Genomic DNA, 8,874 nt, shown 5'->3' on the forward strand with positions numbered 1-8,874 from the left:
ATGTATTTTCAAAGACAAGGTCCAAGTTTTTAGCTATTTAGCAAAGCAAAGTCCTCCCTAATTGTTTTGAGAGGTTAATTCCAGAAATGTCAGTGGTTCAAAGTGAAAATAACTCAATCTGTGACAAAAACAAAAACAAACAAAACAAACAAACAAACAACAAAAAAACAAACAAAAAAACCAATGAGGTACAGCAATTTTAACAGGAGGTGACAAAGCAGGATGGATAGCCCTTTGGAAGTTGAATACCAGCTGACAAATAAATAATTTGGTAAACAGTTACCAGCTTTCTCATAATCCCAAGAGAGAATGACTCATGGGACATAGGTCCAGAACACTGGAGATTCTAGATCCCAAGAGACACAGTCTTCTTTGACAATAACAGAAAGAGTGCAAATGTTATGTTGTAGTCCACACTCATTTCCCACTGTTCTTTAACTGGGTGTAGCTGGTTCTGTTCATTACTGATTAATTGGAATTGATTTGGATCCTCTCATTGTTGAAGAGAATCACTTCCATCAGAATTGATGCACAATAGTATTGTTGTTGAAATGTATAATGATCTCCTGGTTCTGCTTGTTTCACTCAGCATCAGTTCATGTAAATCTCTCCAAGCCTCTCTGTATTAATCCTGCAGGTCATTTCTTACAGAACAATAATAAGGAATTATGTCTTAATTAAAATTTATAAGTGTCACTGAAGACAAAATTCTCCATACATTAGAACATAATAGATGCTTGAAGAAACAACTCTAATTCAGGAATCAAACTGAATTTTGGAGTCATTGGCGTATGAAGTATTTGATCCACCACTTTTGCACAAGTTTTCAACTTGTAGCTTTCTGTGTAAATCATTGTTTGGGGTGCATCTTTTTCATTTCTTTTCTACCTCTCAGACCATGAACTTTCTCAGTGACACCAGCATGCAGTATTAACAAAATACTGCGATAATCATTCTCCATCAGTACAGAAATCATTTGACATTGTGCCTATCAGTCATCCAGAGACAGAGACATTTATCAACATCCAGTATCATATGTTTTTGAAGGGTGTGGCCCTCCAGCCCACTCAAAGACTAGTGTTTGAATTTATGTGCATTTTTGTAAGTTCATAGATTGGCAAAGCTTGGGCAGAAGGGCAAAAGAGGTGCAAGAGGAAGAAAATTACTTGAGCTAGGATGAATGTGGGGGGAGAAACATGGGAAAATGAGGGAGTGTGAGCCTAACAAATTTGACTTCTGGAGATGAATCAATAAACATTTATTAAATGCCTATTTTGTGCTATCAGTTAGCTTGTTTGAAAGAACTCTTATCTTCTCTAGCATGTTGATATTAAATGGTAATAGTGAAAAGAAGGCCTCATATGTCTTCCAAGAGAAACATTTTAAAACCTGGCTATTCAAGGTTTATTGAGAAAGGAGGCAGGTAACACATCTCTCTGAGAGGCAATACAGTATTATGGAAATTATTAATAATTAAATGCCTATTATGTGCTAGGCACTGTGCTAAATGCTAAGGATAAAAAAAGAGGCAAAAGGTAATTCCGGTCCTCAACAAGCTTATAATCTAATGGGAGGAAGAGAGGGAAAAAAAATACGCAAATTTTTAAAAAGTATAGGTATGTATATATGTGTGTTCATATATATTTATATGTGTGTATGTATGTGTGTACATATATATTTATATATTTTTTGTGCATATGTATGTGTGTACATATATGTATATATATATATATACATATATGTACACACATTTATATAATCAAGCCAAAAAGAAAGAGAATCAACCTTGTCATCAACAGACCTCTACTCAAATTCTTCCTGTCATTTATTATGTGTGTCTTCTTGGAAAAGTCACTTCTTCTCCCTGTGCCTTGGTATTCTCATCTGTAAAATGAATGTGCATAACTAAATGGCTTCTAAGTTCCCTTCAGGCTCCAAGAACTGTCCATTTTAATGCTTGATGGTACAGAGTGATGAAAACAAAATTAACCACAATTGTAGATCTGATAATTCAGTAACCCAGTTTGCAAACTATCTGTTATCTGGGATTAAAAATGCTGCTCCTTTTTCTAAACTCTAAAAGTGGACTCTTATACAATAAGGGCTCCTCTAAGGAAAATAGATATATTTCTATGTTATTTTGAAGAGATATCCCATTTGCTAGGTGCTTTTCCTCCTGGAATCAACAGAGTATAGAAAGATAAACACTGGTTTTAGAGACAAAAATCTGCCTTAGAGCTCTGATATAATAAACTATGTAAACATTAACAAGTGAATGTATGCTCTTTGAAGGTAAAGACTGTTTATATCCTTATTTGTACTGTCAGAGCTGAACAAATTGCCTAGCATAGACTAAATGGTTAATAAGTACTTTTAGATTGACTGACCTTGCACTTGATTTATAAGACATCAGAATTGAAATCAGAGGGTCCAATAGCAGCTTCATTACTTATTTATTTTTTTTTTTGGTCTGACCTTGGGCTGATATCACAGGCCTCTAGATATCTAAAGTTCTTTCTTGGATTTTTTTTTGGTGTGTGAGGCAATTGGGATTAAATGGTTTGCCCAAGGTCAAACCAGCTAGAAAATGTTAAATAGTTCAATTTGAACTCAAGTCTTCCAGACTCCAGGGCCAGTGCTTTATCTACTAAGTCATCTAGCTGCCCCCTACAGCTCTTTATTTATCTAAATTCATGACCATATTAATAGACCATTTTAAAAGATCCCTTCCAGATTTCAATCTTATGATGCTATGTTCCCCATGAGTCTATCCTGCCAATTTTACCAGATAATAGTCAGTCAATAAATATTTATTAAGTGCCTACTTTGTGCCAAGCACTCTGCCAACTGCTGGGGATACAAAGAAAGGCAAAAGCCTATCCTGCCTTGAGGAATTCATGAAACCATAAGCAAATAAATATAAACCACAGGGTGTTTACAGGACAAATAGGAAGTAATTAACAGAGGAAAATAACTAGAATAAGAGGAATTGCTTCCTATAGAAGGTGGGATTTTAGGAAGCCTGGGAAGCTAGGAGTCAGGAAAGAGAAGGGAGAGCATTGCCAGGAATGGGGAATAGCCAGAGAACATGCCTGGATCCAAGAGATGAAACATCTTTTTTTATAGAACAGAAAGAATAATGATGCGAGATTGAAAAGAATATGGAGGAGAAGAGTCATTTAAGGTGTAAGAAGACTGAAAAGTCATGAGGAGGTCCTAGATCATGAAGGGAATTTCATTTTTCAGACCTGGAAAGGGGAAACAACTTCAAGATTAGCCTGGCCCACTGTGGAGAGACAGTTGAACTGGAAATCAGGAAGACCTATGTTCAAGTGTGCCTCTTTCACATTCTGTGTGACCTTGGGCAAGCTATTTAACTTCAGTAGCTGGGGCAATTATCTAAGTCTAACTAGGTTTCAGTGCAGGCTGACTATCTGCACTCATGGGAAAAAAATTCCCAATTGGAGATTCTATCATAGGCAAAGTCAACACTGGACCATTCAAAATCCATATAAAAACAAAACTGTAAAACTATGGAACCTACACTGCCATTCAATTCACAGCAAATTGTTCCATGGAGTAGAAATAGCTGGAAGAGTGTATAATTTAGGTTAGCAACTAGACTCAATAAGAAAGCTATTATACAGACCAATGCCTTCAAAACACCCATGATCATAGCTATCATTTATTATTAGTTAGTGGTTATTTCCTGACTCTGGTTTGGCTCAATCAGTCTGACAACAGATTCTGACCTGTGCAGTATTCTTAGGCCCATGCATACTGCAGATTTCATAAACAGAAGTAGTTGAAGAGTGATATGAGAGGGCACTACAACTAAAACTATGGGTGATATAGTAAAATATGTACATATGCACATATGTGTATAGCTACATATTCATTCTACTTGATTTCATTCAAGAATTAAAAATTTTTTCCTGATCCACCTAAAGGCTACAGGACAAGGTAGAAAGGAAAAATGGCCTAATCTGATATTGTGTCCAGAGCCAATTGTATTAGAATGGGGAAAAGGAAAGAGGCAGGTGGAATTATAATAGAAACTTCTTCCTAATCTTTTCCATGGGACATTGTTCCCCTGACTTTATGTTACAAAGAACAAAGGACACAATATCCTGCAAGTCAGGAAACCCAAAGAACAGGTCTAAAAAACAAAACAAAACAAAAAAAAAAACAAACCCTCCCATTTGTGACACTTTGAATCTCAGCTGGGGGCAGATTTTATGTTCAGAATCTTCTCTGTATTCAGAAAAAGAAATGTTGTGTCCCAAACTTTGGTTCAGTCCCTTCTTTTTCTTCAATTATCTTCAAATATCAGGTCAAGAGCTCTTCTCTTGCACCCTTTTCCAGAGCAGCAATGTCAGGTGTTGCTATCTCTGCTCTAATCCTTAGGTTTGCCTAGAACAGCAAAAATGGATGCCAATTTGTTCAGTCCCACCTCTGGAGCTCTGCCAGGTAGGGACATCTATGGCAGCATGCCAGTCCCTTGCCCCAGCTCTATTCCAACTTTTCTCTATGCTTCTGGAACCCTCCTCCTCCTCTTCTTCTTCCTCCTCCTCTTCTTCCTCCACCTCCTCCTCCTCTCCTTCCTCCTCCTTCTCTTTTTCCTTGATTTCCTCTAGAAGGTGTCAGAAGAGCAGGATGAATGCAGCAAGGTGGGCAATGAAGACATTCTTTGGGCACATTCTGAATCATAAGACTCTGTATTTCCAAAGGGCTGAAAAATCTCTCCAGGATATCAATGCCAGGTGCTACTATGAAGTCCGAGTTAGCTCCCTGTTGACCTCAGGATCAGCAAAAGTCTTTGGTCTTTAGGGGGAGAAGTAAAGAAGATGGACGAAACTGCCACAAGTTCTCCACCAACTTCCCTTTTCCTCTTTTCCTCCAAAATGACTCTGGCTTGTCTTACTCCACTCCCTAATCCCTCCTATAATTATCTGTATACACCAAAAGATTGAGCCAGCACAGAATAGTGAGAAGAGCCAATAGGTAATTACCCTTAAGTGCTCGGTTATCTGATTCCAGTGCATCTATTCAGAGTTTCAGCCCTTTACATGCTACTACTTACCTCCATTCCAGTCTTTAGTCACATTATAAGGTGATCTGTCTCATCTCTGGAATCCTGCCAGGTAGGAAAATCTGCATTAGCATCAGCATCCCAGTCCCTTGTTCCAGGTCCGTCCCAACTCTGCCCTATACTTCCTAGGCACTCCTTCCCCAGGAGTCTCCTCAGGGAGCTCCTTCATCCTCTGTCACCAACCAGCTTGAGAGCAAATTTTGGGAGCAAATGATTTCTAGATGAAAACCATAGACTTTTTGTCTTTTTTGCCCTATTACTGCAATAATAACTTGTAGTACAAGTCTTGAAGGAATCATCTTCACTAATAAAACCTAACCTCATATTTTGTGGAGGCTGTAGCTTTGGCCAGTGCATTGACCTCCAGTCAGGAAGATCTGGCCTCAGACTCAGTTTCAGTTAATGGGTCTATGCTGGACCATTACTAGCTGGACATAACTACAACTCTGGGGAACAGTTTCTTCACCTTTCTGAGCAAGATTGGGGAGGATAATCTCTCAGATATCTTCCTGCTCTGAATCTATGATCCCATGACTTGGCCACAATGCTTGGAGATTGGGAAATAGTCTCCTCTGACTCTCTCTGAGTTAGTGGTCACACTGAAGCAAATATCTTTCATCCTGGTCTGCACAAGAATGACTGGTATTTTCTTTTGAAATATAAAAAAAGCCCTGTATGAGACTTTTAAAAAGAAAATCTTTTCTTTAGATTTGTGTTTGTTTAGAATTCTTCACTTTAAGCAGTTTAATTATATTAGAATGGGTTGAATTTATTCAATCCTATTGATGAAATATGTAAAATTTAAGTAACTTCTAATTTAAGAAAAATTTATAATAACCCTACCCCCTTTATTATCCTTTGTTTGTTGCTACTCATTTTGTAAATCTTGGTTACACAGATGGCTCATCCACATGGTAGTCTCTTGCACAATCTCTAGGCTTTGTTCTTATACTATTTCAATTCTAACTGGAGAAGCTATCAAGTTAGAATGCAGGATCAATAAATACTGTTCGTTATCTACTTTTTGATTAGAGAAAGAGGAATTAAAGAGATCATATTTTTTAACCCTATCATTTTAAAGATAAGGGACTCAAGGAATTAAAGAGGCCTGTTAGTAAGCATCAAATATGGGATTTAAATCCAGTTTTTTTACTCCAGAAGTAGTATTCTTTCCGCTGTGGGCAACTATGTTGTTATGTGTACTACTGTGGGCACCATGGCATAAGGGAAAGGCTATTATAATAGCCTACTAAAGTCATTGGGAAGTGCTCACTTCCTGCTTCCTACCCCCATGCCAAGAAATGTTACATAATTCATTTCTTTCACATTTATATTTAGTGTCTATTATGTATAAGAAACTGTGTTTGGTTGTATAAGCAATGCAAAGATGAATTAGAAACAATTCCTGTTTCCAAGGAATTTGTAATCTGGTATGGCAATCTGGTATTCTACTTTAAGAATACAACTAAAGAAAAAATAAAACTAGAGAATTTATAAAATTTCTGTACATATGATATCACATGTTTATCTATGTAAAGTTTGTCTTCATGGAGTGCCTAAATTTATAGATAATCAGCACTGGAGTGGCATGAATCAGTATCTCTGGAATCTGGTCAATCCTCTCCAAGAGAAACTGCAGTTTCCATCTTGAAAGAATCTAGAGAAACTCGTTGGGTAAGTATTTGCTTTTTTTTGTTGCCTTTCTCCAAATAGGATTCTGATACTGTGAATATAAGACTCATATTCATTAGTTCAAATCTGGCCTCAGACACTTTCTAGCCATGGCAAGTCACTTAATTCTGCCTCAGTTTCCTCATCTATGAAATGAATTGGAGAAGGCTATGGCAAACTATTCCAGTTTCTTTGCCAAGAAAACCCCAAAGGATGTTTCAGTTGGAGTCAGTTGGAGACAATCAAACTGACTGACTAATCTCCCATTCTTCTTAAATATTTCTAGTCTAGGGATATTCAAATGAATAGCAATAATATTGGAGAAATTCTACAGATTAAAGTGCACCAAAGAGTGCATGAGAGTGAATGAGCTCTCCTTCTGTATATTCAACAAGTAAAATGGATCCTAGGCATGGATGAAAGCCTTTTTTTGTGATTTTTTTTGTGATTTTGTGATTTGTGATTGGTGTTTAATCAAATTATGTTCAATTGAATTGCTGGGTTTAAAGAAATGTAAAACATTAAAAGGGCTAATAGGAACCAAGATCTTTTTTTTTCTATTTAGTAGTTTTATTTTCCCCAATTACATTTAAAACAATTTTTACATTTGTTTTTAAAACCTTTAAAAATAAATGTAAGTTCCAGATTTTCTCCCTTTCTCCCCACTCCATTAAGAAGATACATGTGAAATTATAGAAAACATTTTCATAAATGTCATATTATGAATGAAAACATAAATCTCTGCCCTTCCCTCTCAAAAAAAAAACACCTCAAGAAAAATAAAGTGAAAAAAAAATATGTTTCAATCTGTATTCAGACCCAGTGAGTTTGTCCTCTGAGTATGGATAGAATTTTTCATCATAAATCCTTCAGATTAGTCATGGATCATTGTGAATAGCAAAGTCATTCATAGCTATTCATCACATAACATAGCTATTACTTTGTACACACTACATTTCACTTTGCTTGAGTTCATGGAGGATTTTCCAGGCTTTTCTGAGAGCATAATATTCTACCATATTCTACCATAATCACATAACTCAACTTATTCAGCCATTCCCCAATTGATGAACATCCCCTCAATTTTTTTGCCCATTTATTTTGATCATGTATCAATCGCGGAATGGTTCTAATTTTTTCTTTTCAAATTTGACTCAGTTCAGGGGCAGCTAGGTGGTGCAGTGGATAGAGCACTAGCCCTGAAATCAGGAGAACCTGAGTTCAAATCTGGCCTCAGACACTTAACATTTCTTAGCTGTGTGATCCTGGGCAAGTCACCCCAATTGCCTTAGAAAAAAAAATTACTCAGTTCCCTATACATTTGAGAAATAAATCCTTCATTAGAGAAACTTTCTTCAAAATTATTTTCCCTATTACAGTTGCTACTGTAATTCCCTCCTGTTTATTCTGTGAGTCTCTCTCCTTTTACCCTGACTCTCCTCAAAATTTTTTTGCTACTAACACCCCTTCCCCATGTCCTCCCTTCTATCATTCTTGCCTTCTCATGTAGGATACTAGATCTTAAGTTAGAAGGAACCTCTGAAACCATCTTGTCTAAGCTACTCATCTGAGATGATAACTCATAAGAATCTTTCCTTTTTTATTAAAGTTCTTTATTTTCAAAACATATGCATGGATAATTTTTGACATTCACCCCTGTAAATCCATGTGTTCCAAACTTTTTTTCCTTTACTTTCCCCTATCTCCTCTTCCAGATGGCAAGCATTCCAATATATGTTAAACATTGCAATTCTTCCATACATGCTGCACAAGAAAATTCAGATTAAAAAGGAGAAAAATGAGAAACAAAATTCAAGCAAACAACAACAAAAAGAATGAAAATGCTATGTTGTAATCCACATTCAATTCCCACAGTCCACTCTCTGCATCCATTTTCTATCTTGAAGGAATCTAGAGAAGCTTATTGGTAAGAATTTGCTTTTTTTGTTGTTGTTATTGCCTGTCTCCAAGTAGGATTGTGGTACTGTGAATATAGGGCTGTGCTTAGAATCATTAAGACTCATCTTTATTAGTTCAAATCTGGCCTCAGACACTTATTAGCCATGTGACCATGAGCAAGTCACTTAATTATGCCTCAGTTTCCTCCTCTA

At 36.6% G+C, this 8,874-nt stretch overlaps 1 protein-coding gene across 2 annotated transcripts in view; it reads right to left on the bottom strand.

Annotated features, from left to right (window-relative positions):
* PIK3CG (phosphatidylinositol-4,5-bisphosphate 3-kinase catalytic subunit gamma) overlaps positions 1–5,540 on the bottom strand; it is a 53,189-nt gene extending 47,649 nt beyond the window's left edge. Inside the window, exons 1-2 of one of the 2 annotated variants that reach the window (XM_074268355.1) lie at positions 5,412–5,540; positions 5,084–5,137 (exon numbers count right to left, since the gene is read on the bottom strand). The gene's annotated coding sequence lies outside the window, so the exon portion shown is untranslated. Of the gene's footprint in view, positions 1–5,083; positions 5,190–5,411 lie in introns of those variants that run through there. The other variant, XM_074268354.1, reaches the window with a different exon arrangement.
* Positions 5,541–8,874: the final 3,334 nt, after the last annotated feature.

This window comes from Sminthopsis crassicaudata, chromosome 5 (genome assembly GCF_048593235.1).
Source record: "Sminthopsis crassicaudata isolate SCR6 chromosome 5, ASM4859323v1, whole genome shotgun sequence".
NCBI lineage: Eukaryota > Metazoa > Chordata > Mammalia > Dasyuromorphia > Dasyuridae > Sminthopsis > Sminthopsis crassicaudata.